The sequence below is a fragment of the Oncorhynchus kisutch genome, unplaced genomic scaffold (assembly GCF_002021735.2).
Source record: "Oncorhynchus kisutch isolate 150728-3 unplaced genomic scaffold, Okis_V2 scaffold3967, whole genome shotgun sequence".
NCBI classification, from domain to species: Eukaryota; Metazoa; Chordata; class Actinopteri; order Salmoniformes; family Salmonidae; genus Oncorhynchus; species Oncorhynchus kisutch.
Genome location: NW_022265912.1, coordinates 52,371 through 71,848, shown reverse-complemented (window position 1 = coordinate 71,848; position 19,478 = coordinate 52,371). Strand labels below are relative to the sequence as shown.

General features: G+C 44.9%; 1 protein-coding gene and 2 pseudogenes across 7 annotated transcripts in view; all 3 read left to right on the top strand.

Annotated features, from left to right (window-relative positions):
* Positions 1-19,478, top strand: part of LOC116372541 (cell migration-inducing and hyaluronan-binding protein-like) — a 92,590-nt gene that overhangs the window by 26,196 nt on the left and 46,916 nt on the right. The window contains exon 1 of one of the 7 annotated variants that reach the window (XM_031821375.1): positions 2,408-3,254. The exons of the other annotated variants lie outside the window; for them this stretch is intronic. The gene's annotated coding sequence lies outside the window, so the exon portion shown is untranslated. Of the gene's footprint in view, positions 1-2,407; positions 3,255-19,478 lie in introns of those variants that run through there. 7 annotated transcript variants of the gene reach the window in all.
* Positions 12,765-14,130, top strand: LOC109882196 (uncharacterized; annotated as a pseudogene).
* LOC116372543 (toll-like receptor 13) lies at positions 14,009-15,845 on the top strand (annotated as a pseudogene).

Genomic DNA, 19,478 nt, shown 5'->3' with positions numbered 1-19,478 from the left:
TCTCCCTCTAACTATTCACCCTGAGTATCGTGTGTGTCGTTTCTCCCTCTAAATATTCACCCTGAGTGTCGTGTGTGTCGTTTCTCTCTCTAACTATTCACCCTGAGTATCGTGTGTGTCGTTTCTCTCTCTAACTATTCACCCTGAGTATCGCGCGTGTCGTTTCTCTCTCTAAATATTCACCCTGAGTATCGTGTGTCGTTTCTCTCTCTAAATATTCACCCTGAGTGTCGTGTGTCGTTTCTCCCTCTAAATATTCACCCTGAGTATCGCGTGTCGTTTCTCCCTCTAAATATTCACCCTGAGTATCGTGTGTGTCGTTTCTCCCTCTAAATATTCACCCTGAGTATCGTGTGTGTCGTTTCTCCCTCTAAATATTCACCCTGAGTGTTGTGTGTCGTTTCTCCCTCTAAATATTCACCCTGAGTGTCGTGTGTGTCGTTTCTCCCTCTAAATATTCGCCCTGAGTGTCGTGCGTGTCGTTTCTCCCTCTTAACTATTCGCCCTGAGTGTCGTGCGTGTCGTTTCTCCCTCTTAACTATTCGCCCTGAGTATCGTGTGTGTCGTTTCTCCCTCTAAATATTCACCCTGAGTGTTGTGTGTCGTTTCTCCCTCTAAATATTCACCCTGAGTGTCGTGTGTGTCGTTTCTCCCTCTTAACTATTCGCCCTGAGTGTCGTGTGTGTCGTTTCTCCCTCTAAATATTCACCCTGAGTATCGTGAGTGTCGTTTCTCCCTCTTAACTATTCGCCCTGAGTGTCGTGTGTGTCGTTTCTCCCTCTAAATATTCACCCTGAGTATCGTGTGTGTCGTTTCTCCCTCAAAATATTCACCCTGAGTATCGTGCGTGTCGTTTCTCCCTCTAAATATTCACCCTGAGTGTCGTGCGTGTCGTTTCTCCCTCTTAACTATTCGCCCTGCACTCTCAGCCAAAAACTCTCTTTGTGGAGCATGGTAATATTTGGGTTTGAGTTTAATGGCATGAGTTTTTACTAGAGAGTAAATGGGGGTCAGTGTGCTTTGGGGACTCTCCTATTTTCTTCTTTGTGTCTGAGTCACTGTAGCAGAGGTGGTTCACTGAACTAAAGCTTACGCAATGACAATCCCTCAGACCAGGGCCTGTATTCACAAAGCATTTCAGAGTATGTTTTCATCCATGTATTCTTAATAATAGTGATCTAAAAGGCCAAACTGATCCTAAGTCAGCACTCCCACTCAGAGACGCTTGACGCATGCCCCTGAGTGCATATTCACAAAGCATGCGAGTAGGAATGCTGAATCAGAATCAGATACCCCTTCTTAATCATTATGATTTAGACAGTAAACTGACCCTAGATCAGCACTTCAACTGGGTTTGAGAACACGGGCCCAGAAGATTGATGTTAGCTATGAGATTTAGCTCAGAGGTATAATTTGTTCTGGAGTCATGCAGACAACTCAGGTTGAAAGTCAGTCACATCAGGTTAGGGTCAAAGGTTCTGTCTGCCTCTGCTGCCCTGCATCATTTCAACATGACAGTAGTGTTTCTAAACAGCCCTATTTTCCACTAGTCAACCAGGAGAGAGACACGGTGACACATAGTTGTGTATTGTTAACAATATCACTAACCTGATCCCACAGTACGTTGTCTTTGTGGCTTTATGTTTGCGTTACTATTCGTTAAATCTATCTAGAACACACACACACACACACACACACACACACACACACACACACACACACACACACACACACACACACACACACACACACACACACACACACAGCTAACCCGATCCTACTGTACAGAGCATTTTCATGTCTGTTACTTAAGTCCAATCTGTCTAGAGAATGACATTCTCAACCAGAGCCAAGGTGTCAGTTACACAAACACATGTCATGTCTTTATCCTCCTCTGCTCTCCTCCTCCTCCTCCTCCTCCTCCTCCTCTGCTCTCCTCCTCCTCCTCCTCCTCCTCCTCCTCCTCCTCCTCCTCCTCCTCCTCCTCCTCCTCCTCCTCTGCTCTCCTCCTCTGCTCTCCTCCTCCTCCTCCTCCTCCTCCTCCTCCTCCTCCTCCTCCTCCTCCTCCTCCTCCTCCTCCTCCTCTGCTCTCCTCCTCCTCTCAAGTATCTATAATTCTATCCAGTGTCCTGTTTGACGTAACGTAAGCAGTCACCTTCTTTATAGGGAATCCATTTCCTGCTGGATTGAATGGAACATGATGGATTTAGTTCCATATTGTGCTCCTTTGTTGGGGGAGTATCTGGATCTAAGCTCCGCATGCTGATTGGATGGAAAGGCCTTGATTGGTGGAACCTCACCTCACACCTAGAGGATTAGATTTGTTGTCACCACTCTGTCTTTCTGATCTGTCTCTTGGTCTGACCTGATTTATCTCTCTATATCTTTTTTATTGGCTGATCTCCCCATCACGCTGTCCTCTGTGTGATGAGTAGTCTACGGGTGTGTGTACGGGTGTGTGTACGGGTGTGTGTACCAGGCTAATGAATAGGACAATGGGACATCTTCCCCGGCTTGTTACTGTGCTCTCTTTCTTTCTTTCTTTCTTTCACTCTCTTTCTCTCTCTCTCCACAAAGCTTCCACACACACGAGAGCGATGTGTAGTTTAAACCGTAGTGAAGTGCCTTTGACACGTTATGCAAACCTTAACGTTCACTAGGAAAGATTGAATACCTCCATATTTGTGTGTGTGTGTGTGTGTGTGGTGTGAACTACGGTTCATAAACACAACTCATGTTGAGGTTTCTGAACTACGGTTCAAGATTATATGTCATGTTTAGAAATCAAACCTTTAATTCTCAGGCTTTATTCTTCAGTATTTATGCATGAAATGGACTATGGTTCAAAAGCAGTATTCTGGTGTATTGAAGATTCCCAGGCCTTTTCCCACTATTGTTAGGTCTGTGTGTATCTACTATTCTGTGTGTGTGTGCATGTGTGTGTGCTCACATTCAGGTACAACCTTTGTGAGCAGTTGGCATGGGCATGTTCAGTTAATGGGTACAGGACTCCAGACTACACTGCTATGGCCATTGTGTGTGTGTGTAAGAGTGAGAGATACTCACATACTTCTGTCAGTCTCCGCTCTTTATGCCAGGTCAGGGGGTGTGGTGGCCCTTGTAAGATGGGCACTGCCCTCTCAGTTCTCCGTTGGGGCTGGGCAGCACTGCCCTGGGTGGGGGAGGAAATGACAAGGAAGGGTGGAAGAGTAGGGTTTCAGGACCGCTCTGATGAATCCTCCAAGGCAAGACCAGTAAGTCTTTGAAGAGGAACACATTACAAGTGGGAAAACAGGGAAGATGAAGAAAAGGTGTGAGAGAAAATAAACACACACACACACATACTTGTACACATTTTACGCGAGCACACACACAGACTCAGACACACACAATCTCATGTGCGGGTGCATATGCACCAAGTACGCACACATACACTCATACACACACAAGCTGCTGTTAGTCTGTGATAACCTGCTATAGGAAACAGTAAAGCTGCTGTTAGTCTGTGATAACCTGCTATAGGAAACAGTAAAGCTGCTGTTAGTCTGTGATAACCTGCTATAGGAAACAGTAAAGCTGCTGTTAGTCTGTGATAACCTGCTATAGGAAACAGTAAGGCTGCTGTTAGTCTGTGATAACCTGCTATAGGAAACAGTAAAGCTGCTGTTAGTCTGTGATAACCTGCTATAGGAAACAGTAAAGCTGCTGTTAGTCTGTGATAACCTGCTATAGGAAACAGTAAAGCTGCTGTTAGTCTGTGATAACCTGCTATAGGAAACAGTAAAGCTGCTGTTAGTCTGTGATAACCTGCTATAGGAAACAGTAAAGCTGCTGTTAGTCTGTGATAACCTGCTATAGGAAACAGTAAAGCTACTGTTAGTCTGTGATAACCTGCTATAGGAAACAGTAAAGCTACTGTTAGTCTGTGATAACCTGCTATAGGAAACAGTAAAGCTACTGTTAGTCTGTGATAACCTGCTATAGGAAACAGTAAGCTGCTGTTAGTCTGTGATAACCTGCTATAGGAAACAGTAAAGCTACTGTTAGTCTGTGATAACCTGCTATAGGAAACAGTAAAGCTACTGTTAGTCTGTGATAACCTGCTATAGGAAACAGTAAAGCTGCTGTTAGTCTGTGATAACCTGCTAAAGGAAACAGTAAAGCTGCTGTTAGTCTGTGATAACCTGCTAAAGGAAACAGTAAAGCTGCTGTTAGTCTGTGATAACCTGCTATAGGAAACAGTAAAGCTGCTGTTAGTCTGTGATAACCTGCTAAAGGAAACAGTAAAGCTGCTGTTAGTCTGTGATAACCTGCTATAGGAAACAGTAAAGCTGCTGTTAGTCTGTGATAACCTGCTATAGGAAACAGTAAAGCTGCTGCTATGCTCCCTCTCCTCTCTCTCGCTCTCTCTTTCTCTCCCTCTCTCTCTCACACACACACACACACACACACACACACACACACACACACACACACACACTCTCTCTCTCTCTCTCTCTCTCTCTCTCTCTCTCTCTCTCTCTCTCTCTCTCTCTCTCTCTCTCTCTCTCTCTCTCTCTCTCTCTCTCTCTCTCTCTCTCTCTCTCTGAGACACAAACACAGCAGTAGCTCCTCCTACACCGTGGTTGTTTTTGGAAGTCTAATTGGACCCCATGCTGCCTTTAATCCTGTCCAGCACAAAGCAGACCACCAGGTGTGTGTGTTTGTGTTGTCTCCGTGCGTGTGTGCGTGTTGTCTGTGTGTGCGTGTGTGACAAACTACTGCTGTCTGTGTGTTCGTGTGTGTGTATAAAAAATGTCCTTGACCTAGATGTGGTGCAGCTTTCAACAGAATCCAACTATGTCAGGAAACAGCATAAGAAGTTACCTGTACAACACAAAGGTTGAGTCTCAAATGTCACCATATCCCCTATATAGTGCACTACTTTTGACCAGGGCCCATAGATTTTTTGCCATAAGTTTTGCACTATATAGGGAATTTGGGGGCATTTGGGACACAAACAGATGTACAGTGGTCAGGAATGACAATATTCTTAATATAGGCATATATTTTGGAAGGAACTGTTACACACACATACACCAGGTGAATCCAGGTGAAAGATATGACCCCTTATTGATGTCACTTGTTAAATCCACTTCCATCAGTGTTGATGAAGGAGGATTTTTAAGCCTTGAGACAATTGAGAGATGGATTGTGTATGTGTGCCATTCAGAGGGTGAATGGGTAAGACTAAATATTTAAGTGCCTTTGAATGGGGTATGATAGTAGGTGCCAGGCGCACCAGTTTGAGTGTGTCAAGAACGGCAATGCTGCCGGGTTTTTCCATGCTCAACCGTTTCCCGTGTGTATCATGAATGGTCCACCACCCAAAGGACATCTAGCCAACTTGACACAACCGTGGGAAGCATTTGAGCCAACATGGGACAGCATCCCTGTGGAACGCTTTTGACAATTGAGGCTGTTCTGAGGGCAAAAAGGGAGCAACTCAATATTAGGAAGGGGTTTAATGTTTTGTTCACTCAGTGTACGTAGGTTTCATATTGTGTCATTACTTGTCAGTGGAAGACTGATCTCATGCTATAGGAATTCTGATGATCATAGCTGGAAATTATCTCTCTGTCTGTCGGTTTCTCTGTGTCTCTCTCTTTCTCTCTGTCTCTGTCTGTCTTTTCTCTCTCACTCTAGCTCTCTCTTCCTCTGTCTTTCTGCTCTCTCTCTTCCTCTCTTTCTGCTCTCTCTTCCTCTCTTTCTGCTCTCTCTTCCTCTCTTTCTGCTCTCTTCCTTTCTTTCTGCTCTCTCTTCCTCTCTTTCTGCTCTCTCTTCCTCTGTCTTTCTGCTCTCTCTTCCTCTGTCTTTCTGCACTCTCTTCCTCTGTCTTTCTGCTCTCTCTTCCTCTGTCTTTCTGCTCTCTCTTCCTGTGTTTCTGCTCTCTTTCTTTTTCTTCTGTTTTCTTCACTTGTTATGGTCTATACCACTGTCCTTCTCTGTCCTCTCCTCTAATGGCAGAAAGCTAGCTTCATTTCAAAAGGAAGGCCCTGTAATGTCAGTTTTTCATATATCATGAACCTTTCTCTCTCTCCCTCTCATCCTTTTCTTTCTCTCTGTCTATTCCAGTGCCTATTCCTCCCACAGCCCTCTGATTACCTTTGTCTTCCCCCCTGCTGTGTGCTTCAGCCATGATGTAATACCAGCCTAATCTAGGCTGAGCTTCATTTGACAGTGCTGCTATTTACCTGTTTTGTTTTATACAGAATTTACCCCAGAAAGTCCTGTTGAGCTTAGGAGAAGTGGTGTAGTCTGCTCAGCTCTGTACATTTCTCTCTCTGTCTGTTTCTCTCTCTCCTACTGCTCCTGGCCTATGTTCTGGTTTTGACAGAAATGAAAGGAACATTGGCTTCTCTTCAACAGCGCTGTTTTAAACGTCTGAAGCCTTTCCTGTCAGAAACGATACGCTCCAAAACATTGGCTCGTCATCGCAGTATTTCCACTCAAACGCATGCATCCACTCAAACACATGCATCCACTCAAACACATGCATCCACTCAAACACATGCATCCACTCAAACGCATGCATCCACTCAAACACATGCATCCACTCAAACGCATGCATCCACTCAAACGCATGCATCCACTCAAACACACGCATCCACTCAAACGCATGCATCCACTCAAACACATGCATCCACTCAAACGCATGCATCCACTCAAACGCATGCATCCACTCAAACACACGCATCCACTCAAACACATGCATCCACTCAAACGCATGCATCCACTCAAACGCATGCATCCACTCAAACACACGCATCCACTCAAACACATGCATCCACTCAAACACATGCATCCACTCAAACACACGCATCCACTCAAACACATGCATCCACTCAAACACATGCATCCTCTCAAACACACGCATCCTCTCAAACACACGCATCCTCTCAAACACATGCATCCACTCAAACACATGCATCCACTCAAACACATGCATCCACTCAAACACATCCACTCAAACACATCCACTCAAACACATGCATCCACTCAAACACACGCATCCACTCAAACACATCCACTCAAACACACGCATCCACTCAAACACACGCATCCACTCAAACACACGCATCCACTCAAACACATCCACTCAAACACACGCATCCACTCAAACACATGCATCCACTCAAACACACGCATCCACTCAAACGCATGCATCCACTCAAACACACACATCCACTCAAACACATGCATCCACTCAACGCATGCATCCACTCAAACACACACATCCACTCAAACACATGCATCCACTCAAACACACACATCCACTCAAACACATCCACTCAAACACACGCATCCTCTCAAACACATCCACTCAAACACATCCACTCAAACACATCCACTCAAACACACGCATCCACTCAAACACATCCACTCAAACACATCCACTCAAACACATCCACTCAAACACATCCACTCAAACACACACATCCACTCAAACACATCCACTCAAACACATCCACTCAAACACATCCACTCAAACACATCCACTCAAACACATCCACTCAAACACATCCACTCAAACACATCCACTCAAACACATCCACTCAAACACATCCACTCAAACACATCCACTCAAACACATCCACTCAAACACATCCACTCAAACACATCCACTCAAACACATCCACTCAAACACACACATCCACTCAAACACATCCACTCAAACACACACATCCACTCAAACACACACATCCACTCAAACACATCCACTCAAACACATCCACTCAAACACATCCACTCAAACACATCCACTCAAACACATCCACCAAACACACACATCCACTCAAACACATCCACTCAAACACACACATCCACTCAAACACATCCACTCAAACACACGCATCCTCTCAAACACATCCACTCAAACACATCCACTCAAACACACGCATCCACTCAAACACATCCACTCAAACACATCCACTCAAACACATCCACTCAAACACACGCATCCACTCAAACACATCCACTCAAACACATCCACTCAAACACACACATCCACTCAAACACATCCACTCAAACACATCCACTCAAACACATCCACTCAAACACATGCATCCACTCAAACACACACATCCACTCAAACACATGCATTCTAGATGTAAGAGCTGGTATTTACCCTGACCTTGCCTTAAAGGGAGAGTTCATCTAAAATACGTGGAATTAGACATGAAACGCAGAAATGCTAATATCGTTGATATTGACTTACATTGGGGTTTTTGCCACGAATATGAACAAAAGTTGTATTTCGGAGACATTGGCCAGGTGAATAAACCAAACATGAAATGATGTATTACCTTAAAGGGTGCTTTGGATTAACTATCCCTTTAAATATGTGACTTTGGTCTGCCTCTAAAAACCAGAAGTGTTGAAAGAGTGTGTCTTAGGCTGGGAAAGACTGGTCCTAGGGGATCTGTGAACCTCTAGCAGTAGTTTGTGAAGAGTAGAACTATAGTCCCCTATTAGAAAAAAAACACACACACTTGAGTGCTGGCTAACCTGTTATTACATAGGCCTGTGATTTACCGTGTGGTGCTGAGTGGACACCGTGGCACATAGTAAAGGGGCTGTGTCTGTGTCGAGGCCTGACATCTTTTATGCAAGTGTGTGGCTGAGTTGGAGAGGAAGAAAGAGTTCCACCCATTAATACACTGTGGGTGTGGGTGTGTGTGGGTGTGTGTGTGGGTGTGTGGGTGTGTGGGTGTGTGTGAGTGTGCGCGAGGCCTTACTTGTCTTAAATAGAAAATATTCCGATCAGATGAGCAGACACTTGACTGAAGCCGTCCGGGAGAACCCTTTCTCCTCCTGAGACAAAGGGAAGAAAGAGAAGGAGGGAGGGATGAGAAAAGGAATGAAATGAATGAGTGAAGACTCACCATATGAGGCATCGCTGCTCTGCTCTCACTAGACGAGCACCACTGAAACTAAAGCTCTGCTGAGCTTCGCCAAACGGAGGAATTCCCAAGACATCAGACAGGAAATGTTTTCATATTTTAATATGGCATAATAGGCTTCAACTTATAGAAAGACTCAATTCACCTGGGGTTTTAGCGTTTGTGTTTTTAGGTTTTATAACGGACTGTAATTACATCAGAAAAGCTTTAAATATGTCAAGCTCGTGACTTTGTTGTGACTGAAAGTTGGCTCCCAGTGTTCCTAACGTAAACTCCTAATGTTCCTCTAAGTGGGGAGTTGGAGTCAGTCATTTGGCTCTATGGGGCTGATAGGAGATGTTAGGTTTAGACAAGCGTATACACACACACGTACGCGCAACAGCAAACCATTTCAACCTTGTACAACTGTCTGCCAGTTTCCATCAAAACATTCCTCCAGATGAATGGAAAAGATAGTCACCATCTAAAATAATGTAAATGACATTCAACAAGTTATTAAACCATTTCACCCTGACATGCAGCCCGCCAGACTCCATCAGAACAAACTGTCCTTGTGACAGACAGACAGACAGACATGCAGCCCGCCAGACTCCATCAGAACAAACTGTCCTTGTGACAGACAGACATGCAGCCCGCCAGACTCCATCAGAACAAACTGTCCTTGTGACAGACAGACAGACAGACAGACAGACAGACAGACAGACAGACAGACAGACATGCAGCCCGCCAGACTCCATCAGAACAAACTGTCCTTGTGACAGACAGACATGCAGCCCGCCAGACTCCATCAGAACAAACTGTCCTTGTGACAGACAGACAGACAGACATGCAGCCCGCCAAACTCCATCAGAACAAACTGTCCTTGTGACAGACAGACAGACAGACAGACAGACAGACAGACAGACAGACAGACAGACAGACAGACAGACAGACAGACAGACAGACAGACAGACAGACAGACAGACAGACAGACATGCAGCCCACCAGACTCCATCAAAACAAACTGTCCTTGTGACAGACAGACAGACAGACAGACAGACAGACAGACAGACAGACAGACAGACAGACAGACAGACAGACAGACAGACAGACAGACAGACAGACAGACATGCAGCCCGCCAGACTCCATCAGAACAAACTGTCCTTGTGACAGACAGACAGACAGACATTGTTTTTCTAGCAGACAGCAGCATTTGAATAGAAAGACAGCTGACATTTAGAGACAGTGTGTATCAATGACATTACTGTCATTGACTCATGACCAAGCCACAGTGGGTTATGTTTCTGTGTGTCCTTCTCTGTGTGTGTGTGTGTGTGTGTGTGTGTGTGTGTGTGTGTGTGTGTGTGTGTGTGTGTGTGTGTGTGTGAAACCGACTGGCACAATTAACAAGGTCTCAACAATGAACTGATGGTGTGAGAGAGAGAGAAAGACCGGAGGAGAAGACGGATTGATGAACTGATGGTTTCTTTCTCTCCTCTCCACCTCTCTCCTCTCCACCTCTCTCCCCCTCTCTCCTCTCCACCTCTCTCCTCTCCCCCTCTCTCCTCTCCCCTCTCTCCTCTCCCCCTCTCCTCCTCTCTCCTCTCCACCTCTCTCCTCTCCCCCTCTCCTCCTCTCTCCTCTCCTCCTCTCTCCTATCTCCTCTCCCCTTCTCCTCCTCTCCCCCTCTCTCCTCTCCACCTCTCTCCTCTCCCCCTCTCCTCCTCTCTCCTCTCCTCTCCCCCTCTCCACCTCTCCACCTCTCTCCTCTCCCCCTCTCCACCTCTCTCCTCTCCACCTCTCTCCTCTCCCCCTCTCCTCCTCTCTCCTCTCCACCTCTCTCCTCTCCCCCTCTCTGTAAGGTGAGGTCAGTGGTGTCTGTTTAAGAGGTGTGTGTCCTCCCTCTCTCCCTCGCACGTTGACACACTCCTCCCTCGTGGTCACACAGAAAAACACCTACACCGACATTGTTACAGAAATGCTCTCTACATTGTGGGGGTCGGGGGTCACCTTTCTCTCACAAACACACAACATCTTTATACCTAATGTGAATGACATGTATTACCGGTCATCTGCATGACTCATGACTGTGCTAGCCCACTGAGCTAAAGCCTAGCTCACTATCACCACCTCAGCTACACATACACAAAACACACAGCTCAAAACCCACAGCTCAAAACACACCACACGCAGCTCAAAACACACAGCTCAAAACACACCACACGCAGCTCAAAACACACAGCTCAAACATAGTTACATTACAGAAAGGAAGCAATGGAGGTTGTATAAGAAACCAGGATAACATTCTAAAAGCCTGTTAGGGAAAATAACAGTCTGAGGTCAGAAGGGGTCAGAGGTTAAATAATACTATTGTCTAAGCTATAAAGAAAGACTTTGCTCTTTGGAGTACTGTAGGCAATAATAGCTTTGGGATAATGCACTGTCAGAGTGACTAAGCTACCCCTGGGAAGCTACAGAAATTCTAGATTAGGGCAGACATTTTGATTGATTTATTGATTGGTTGTTTGGTGGGTTGCTTGTTTTGCATGAACAAAGCTGCTGCATAGACACAGATATAGGCTGTGTCCCAAAGGCACCCTGTTCCCTACATAGTGCACTACTTTTGACAAGTTCCCTTGGCCTCTGGTAAAAAGTAATGTATTGTATAAGGAATAGAGGGCCATTTGGGATGCAGCTTCCTAGATATATAATACATCCCTTGTACAATATGTAGCCTATATTCTCCATATTAAGCCTAAAGGGAAATTCAAATTTTATGACCAAACCCTCAACATCTGGTGTTGGGCCCTAGCCAGAATAGAGGCACTTTGATGCTGCTGTGTGTGTGTGTGTGTGTGTGTGTGTGTCTGGCAGCATCTGAAAGGCTCCTGTGAAGATGAATAGTAATAATAATGATGATGAGACAGTGTTCAGCACCTCTCTGTTGATGTATCCCTGAGCCAGCCCACATTCCCAGCCCCGCCAATAAAACCCGAGAGAGAGAGAATTGAGAACGCACACAGGCACACACATACACGCCGCACACACACACACTCAGAGGAATGTCACGTGCTACCTTAATTGTGGACCAGCGGAGTGTATGGAATGATTTACACAGACGCTGAAATCTTGAAGGCCGAGTGTTTCACCCCTCTTCTTCCCTTCTCTTTCTCTCACAGCCTTTCATTTCCATGTTGAGACTAGTCTGATAACCTGGCTGTGGGACTGACTGGTTGTGGTTGACAACATCTGTAGGAGGTGTGTGTGAATGTGTGCAGACTGGATGTCCTGCTCCCCTTAAATCAGTCATCTTATTGTCTGTATAAAAGGACACACAGAAGAAACCTCAACAAATGCTTTTGTTGGTTAGTTTCAAAGCATCCACAATAACAGTTTTGCTCTTTACTGTCATGCTATAGCTGGCAGTCTGATCATTTTTTCCTCTCTCCTGGGGAATGAGAACAAGGACAAATAAGATGAACTTTTTTTAAAGGAACCTGTAGATCTTTAAAAATGACAATACAAACATTGGAAGAGAGATTCTAGCTAAAGCTAAAACCACTAGCCTGCTAAACATCTGTAGACTGTTGGTTCCAGAAGGTAAGTAGTGCTGTGTTGGTTTTAATAATGACCTGTTGTTCCACCTCATGACTCCCATCAGATTAGATCAAGTATCACCCTGTGTGTGTATGTGGTGTGTGTCAGATCAGCCAATGGTAGGCCAGCCGTGTGCGTGTGCGCGCGTGTGTGTGTGTGTGTCACATGCCATGTCTATTCCAGGCCATTACACAGTTATAGTGCAGTTCCACAGGGGGCCCAATTAGAGTAGATTCGATTAGATTATGAAGGGGATGCTGGCCACTCCCTACATAGGTGTTAAAGTGCAGATGTGTGTGTGTGTGACCTGCAGTCTCTCTCAGAGTATCTTCCAGTTAAAACAGACCAGGAAGATGAAGAGGAGATGCACACAGATACAACATAGCTAACAGACACAGCAGTGGAACAACAGCGGTTCTTTATTCCATTGGACATCTAATCCCAACAACGCCTCATCCCATTGGACAGAGGAGCATTCTGAATATCAATCATCAATCTCATTGGACATTTGTTAACCAACCTACCACTCAGTCTACAGCTGTACAAAGGAACTGTCTGACTTGATATGTAGGATAGTCAATATGTCACAGTCATTGACGAACCTGCACTTTACATCAGAACCGAGTCATTTTGAGACATCAGAACTGCTCTCACACCAAAAGAGCTGTTTTTGAACTTCCTTATTTCCATCGTCTTCAAGAGGTGAGTTTTTCATTTCTTGACGCTCGCCGGTTAGACAATGGAGCATTTGGATGCGTTAAAAACATCTAAAATCTTAGTTTGCCAAGCATTGATGAGCCACAGACACAGCTTCTTCAGTCTGGTATCAGTATACTGCGTTCCTTCTCTTTTCAACAAGAAAAGCATTCATTTTGAGTCTGTTTGTGAAACAGTGTTGAGACTCTCAATGACAGAACTTGATTTCTGGAACCTTGAAACGGTGAACCATTCAGCGTCGGCAGTGAGAAACTGTCATGGACTTCAGGTGCTCAACATCCACCTTTCTCCTGGTGTTGAGGACAGTGTTGATTTGAGCTTGATCCACTATTTGAAGAATCTAAACGACATGGAGGTTTCTGTTCATTTCAATATCAATATGAGCTCAATGTCCTTTGTGACCCTCCTGTCACATGGCTGAGGAGACTTGCCTTGCGTTACTTTCACATCCCAAACATCACCTTAGAGCAGTTCTGTTTGATACATCTGAAATGGCTGGATTTAAAATACAATAAAATCTATTTAAGGGACATGGTAAACTGAGGTTCTTATACCTAGGTGATAACAGGATTTCTCAGATTACAGAGAACAGTTTCTTTGCCCTACACAGCTTGGAAACCCTAACGCTTTAATATAACTCAGTCATAAACATCAGCATTCATCCATCTCACCTCCCTAATTAACATATATTTAGACTTTCCTCCTCCTCCTAGTGAGTCACAGACAAGTTGAAATCTGACCCATATATTTGGTGTCTTCCTTTACTCTCAACATGGACAGCACCCCAAAACAAGACTTTGTCCTTCAGCTCACTACTCCATCTAATGTGATCTTCAAGACTGCTGGAGACCATTCTTCCAGTCAGTTGTCTACCTCAAAGCCATGACAGATATCTCCTGTGTGGGTCTCACTTTGCTGCAAAGTACTTCACCTCCCTGCAGGAGTTTGAGTTCCAGTTGGTTTTCTCACCAGAGTTTGTGGACATGAGTGACCTGAACAGGCTTGTGAAGCTAAGGTGTCTGACACTGGGTATCATGTTCCACAATCTATCCAGATTGGAGAGCCTGAACCTTATCGAATAGAATCCTCACTCTGGAGAAGGAGTTGAGCAGAGACCTGCAGTCCCTCAGTGTGATTAAATGTCATGCTATAGAGGAGTTCAGCATGTTGGACAGCTTTCCAGAGCCCCTCACCTTCCTGAGGTTTATGGAGTTCTTTGGTCCTCACCTGCACTGCAGCTGTGATAATGCCTGGCTGGACAACTGGGCCAGGAGACAGCAACATGTCCAGGTCATATTTTGGCTTGAGGGAGAGCTGGAGATGACATGCAAAAATGAAAATGGTATCCAGAACCTCCGCAGGTACTCGGAGGCCCACTGTTCCCTGGATGTGCGTTTTGTCCTGTTCATCTGCACCTCCCTAGACCTGCTCCGCTTCATACTGGTGCTGCCCCATCAGCTGGCCTTCTGCCACATTGCACATAGTTGACTAGAAGAGGTGGTGCAGAGGCCCAACCCCAGAGGGAGCTACCATGATGATGCTTTTGTGTCATACAGTGGTAGAGACGAGCGCTGGGTGCTGGAGCAGCTGCTGCCGGGCCTCCCTTCCTGTGTCTCTGTCTGCACAGTAGGGACTTCCAGCTGTGGAAGGAAATCATGGATAACAGCACAGACGGCCTCTAAGGCAGCCGCCACGCTCAGGGTCTGGTGAGTCGTCACTACCTGCGCAGTAACTGGTGCTCCTTGGAGCTGCGACTGGCCACCCGGCATCTGCTGGTGGAGCACACGGACATCCTTATCCTGGTCTTCCTGGAGGACATACCCCCCTAGGCAGCTGTCTGGCCACCACCGCCTGGCCAGGCTGGTCAAGACCAGGACCTACCTGGACTGGCCCCAGGACCTACCTGGACTGGCCCCAGGACCTACCTGGACTGGCCCCTGGACCTACCTGGACTGGCCCCAGGACCTACCTGGACTGGCCCCAGGACCCGGCTCTGCAGCCAGCCTTCTGGGACTGCCTGTGGACCAAATTGGCCCCTCCTGAACCACTCCCTACACAGTAACACAACACATAGATAGGAATACATGTCAACCTGTCTACCATGACAGGGGTATTCAGTATTTATATACAGAAACATTTTAGCTTTTGATGTTTTGTTCAGTACTATCATCATTTATTTAATGTAATGTATACTCTATGACTTACCTAATACCAAACCTACTAACTAACTAGGGCCGAGGTTTTTATGTTACCAACAAGTGCATTGCACAACCAACAATACACCTTTTTCAAGGGCAATATCCCAAACATTCACAGCGATCACAGTCCTGGTTAACTCTGCAGATGTAGGTTCAAGTAGAAATTGCCTATGTTAAGTGCTGTGTACTTGTTGTGCTGTGCACCTGAATCCCGGCCTAGTTAACTACAGTGCCTTCAATAAGTATTCACACCCCTTGTCTTTTCCACGTTTTGTTGTGTTACAGCCTGAATGTAAAATGGATTCAACTGAGATGTTGTGTCACTGGCCTACACATAATACCCCATAATGTCACAGTGTTATGTTATGAATTATGTTTACTAATTAATTACAAATAAAAAGGTGAAATGTCTTGAGTCAATAAGTAATCAACCCATTTGTTATGGCAAGCCTCACTTTGTGTGAAATAATAGTGTTTAACATGATTTTTGAAGGACTACCTCATCTCTGTACTCAGTACATACAATTATCTGGAAGGTCCCTCAGTCGAGTAATCAATTTCAAACACAGATTCAACTGTAAAGACCAGGGAGATTTTCCAATGCCTCGCAAAGAAGGGCACATATTGGTAGAAGGGTCAAAATAAAAAAGCAGACATTGAATATCCCTTTCAGCATGAAGTTACTAATTACACTTTGGATGTTGTATCAATACACACAGTCAATACAAAGATACAGGTGACCTTCCTAACTCAGTTGCCAGAGAGGAAGGAAACTACTCAGGGATTTCACCATGAGCCCAATGGTGACTTTAAAACAGTTACAGAGCTTAATGGCTGTAGTAGGAGAAAACTGAGGATGGCTCACCAACATTATAATTGCTCCACAATACTAATCTAAATGACAGAGTGAAAAGACGGAGGCCTGTAAAGAATAAACATTTAAAAATACACGCATCCTGTTGCAATAAGGCACTAAAGTAACACTGCAAATAATGTGGCAGAGAAATGACCTGTCCTGAATACAAAGCGTTATGTTTTGGAGCAAATCCAACACAACACATCACCGAGTACCACTCCATATTTTCATATTTCTTGGTTGCTGCATCATGTTAAGGGTATGCTTGTCATTGACAAGGTCTAGGGAGTCTTTTTAAGGATAAAAATAAACTAATTAGGGCTAATCCTAGAGGAAAACCTGGTTGTCTGCTTTCCAACAGACACTGGGAGACAAATTCACCTTTCAGTGGAACAGTAACCTAAAACACAAGGCCAAATATTCACTGGAGTTGCTTACCAAGATGACATTGAATGTTCCTGAGTGGCCAAGTTACAGTTTTGACTTACATCGGCTTGAAAATCTATGGCATGAAAATGCAGTTATCTAGCAATTATCATCTACCAACTTGACAAAGTTACCCAGAACCTTGACAAAGTTACCCAGAAAGACTCCCAGCTGTAACCACTGCTGTGACTCTAATATGTATTGACTCAGGAGTGTGAATACATCATGTAAATTAGATATGAATTTCAAATTTTCAATGAATTTGCTAAATTTTCCAATAACATGTAGTCGTGCTGTATGAACTAGTCTCAGGATAAACTACTTTGAGATGGAAATACAACCATTTATAATAAATATAAACTGATCGTCACTCCCTACATGGGTCTCAAAACTCAGAAGTGTGTGTGTGTGTGTGTGTGTGTGTGTGTGTGTGTGTGTGTGTGTGTGTGTGCGTGTGTGTGTGTGTGTGTACGCGCACCTGTCACAGTTCCTACTGAAATCAAATGCATTCATAGAGAATGAATGAATGAATATGATGTATCTAAAGCTTAGTGTGAATCTCTGTCAAAATGTCACAGTGGACTAATTTGTTCTTCTGTGTTCTCTAAACCTTAACAGAAAGTCACATGATGGATTAGTAACACAACTAATTCATGCATTAGCTTTCATTAGTTTAACACATACTGAACAGGATTACAGGGGGACCTGATCCTAGATCAGCACTCCTGATCTGAGACGCTTCATACATACGGGAATCATGAGTGTCCTTGTAGCTTCTCTGCTCGTCTCAGTATTAGACATGTTGTGTTAGGACAGATGTCTGACAATACTCTCTGTGTAATCCATTATGGGTGGTATTAGACATGTGTTAGGACAGATGTCTGACAGTACTCTCTGTGTAATCCATTATGGGTGGTATTAGACATGTTGCTTTAGGACAGATGTCTGACAGTATTCTCTGTGTAATCCATTATGGGTGGTATTAGACATGATGCTTTAGGACAGATGTCTGACAGTACTCTCTGTGTAATCCATTATGGGTGGTATTAGACATGTTGTGTTAGGACAGATGTCTGACAGTACTCTCTGTGTAATCCATTATGGGTGGTATTAGACATGTTGCTTTAGGACAGATGTCTGACAGTACTCTCTGTGTAATCCATTATGGGTGGTATTAGACATGTTGTGTTAGGACAGATGTCTGACAATACTCTCTGTGTAATCCATTATGGGTGGTATTAGACATGTTGCTTTAGGACAGATGTCTGACTACTCTCTGTGTAATCCATTATGGTTGGTATTAGACATGTTGTGTTAGGACAGATGTCTGACAGTACTCTCTGTGTAATCCATTATGGGTGGTATTAGACATGTTGCTTTAGGACAGATGTCTGACAGTACTCTCTGTGTAATCCATTATGGGTGGTATTAGACATGTTGCTTTAGGACAAATGTCTGACAGTACTCTCTGTGTAATCCATTATGGGTGGTATTAGACATGTTGCTTTAGGACAGATGTCTGACAGTACTCTCTGTGTAATCCATTATGGGTGGTATTAGACATGTTGCTTTAGGACAGATGTCTGACAGTACTCTCTGTGTAATCCATTATGGGTGGTATTAGACATGTTGCTTTAGGACAGATGTCTGACAGTACTCTCTGTGTAATCCATTATGGGTGGTATTAGACATGTTGCTTTAGGACAGATGTCTGACAGTACTCTCTGTGTAATCCATTATGGTTGGTATTGGACATGTTGCTTTAGGACAGATGCTTTAGGGAGACATCAGGTCTGTAGAGATCAGCTGTCTGGTAGGGAGACATATCAGGGCTGTAGAGATCAGCTGTCTGGTAGGGAGACATATCAGGGCTGTAGAGATCAGCTGTCTGGTAGGGAGACATATCAGGGCTGTAGAGATCAGCAGTCTGGTAGGGAGACATATCAGGGCTGTAGAGATCAGCTGTCTGGTAGGGCGACATCAGGGCTGTAGAGATCAGCTGTCTGGTAGGGAGACATCAGGGCTGTAGAGATCAGCTGTCTGGTAGGGAGACATATCAGGGCTGTAGAGATCAGCTGTCTGGTAGGGAGACATCACAGGGCTGTAGAGATCAGCTGTCTGGTAGGGAGACATATCAGGGCTGTAGAGATCAGCTGTCTGGTAGGGAGACATATCAGGGCTGTAGAGATCAGCTGTCTGGTAGGGCGACATCAGGGCTGTAGAGATCAGCTGTCTGGTAGGGAGACATCAGGGCTGTAGAGATCAGCTGTCTGGTAGGGAGACATATCAGGGCTGTAGAGATCAGCTGTCTGGTAGGGAGACATCACAGGGCTGTAGAGATCAGCTGTCTGGTAGGGAGACATATCAGGGCTGTAGAGATCAGCTGTCTGGTAGGGAGACATCACAGGCAGATGAATGTGCTACAGACCATTTTCCACCTTGGGCAAATGACAGGGCAGCTCTGTCTAACCAGCTATTTAATACTGCGCCAGGCCAGGCGAAGAAGCCAGGCGTCAGACTTGCAAATGGAAGTGTGAGTGTGAGGGGAAATTAATGTGTGTGTGTGTCTGTGTGCAATACCTTGTCTTGCATCTGACTTGCAAATAGCAGAGATTTGGACACGGCCCCTGTTTACGTTTGTGTGCTCTCCGTGGCTCGTTGATGCATGGCACATGCAAATGAGGTGAACTTGTTAAAATCCCAGATTGAGCTTTCGGGAAAAATGATCAACGCGATGCGTCAGCGCTGTGAGGCCGTGTGTC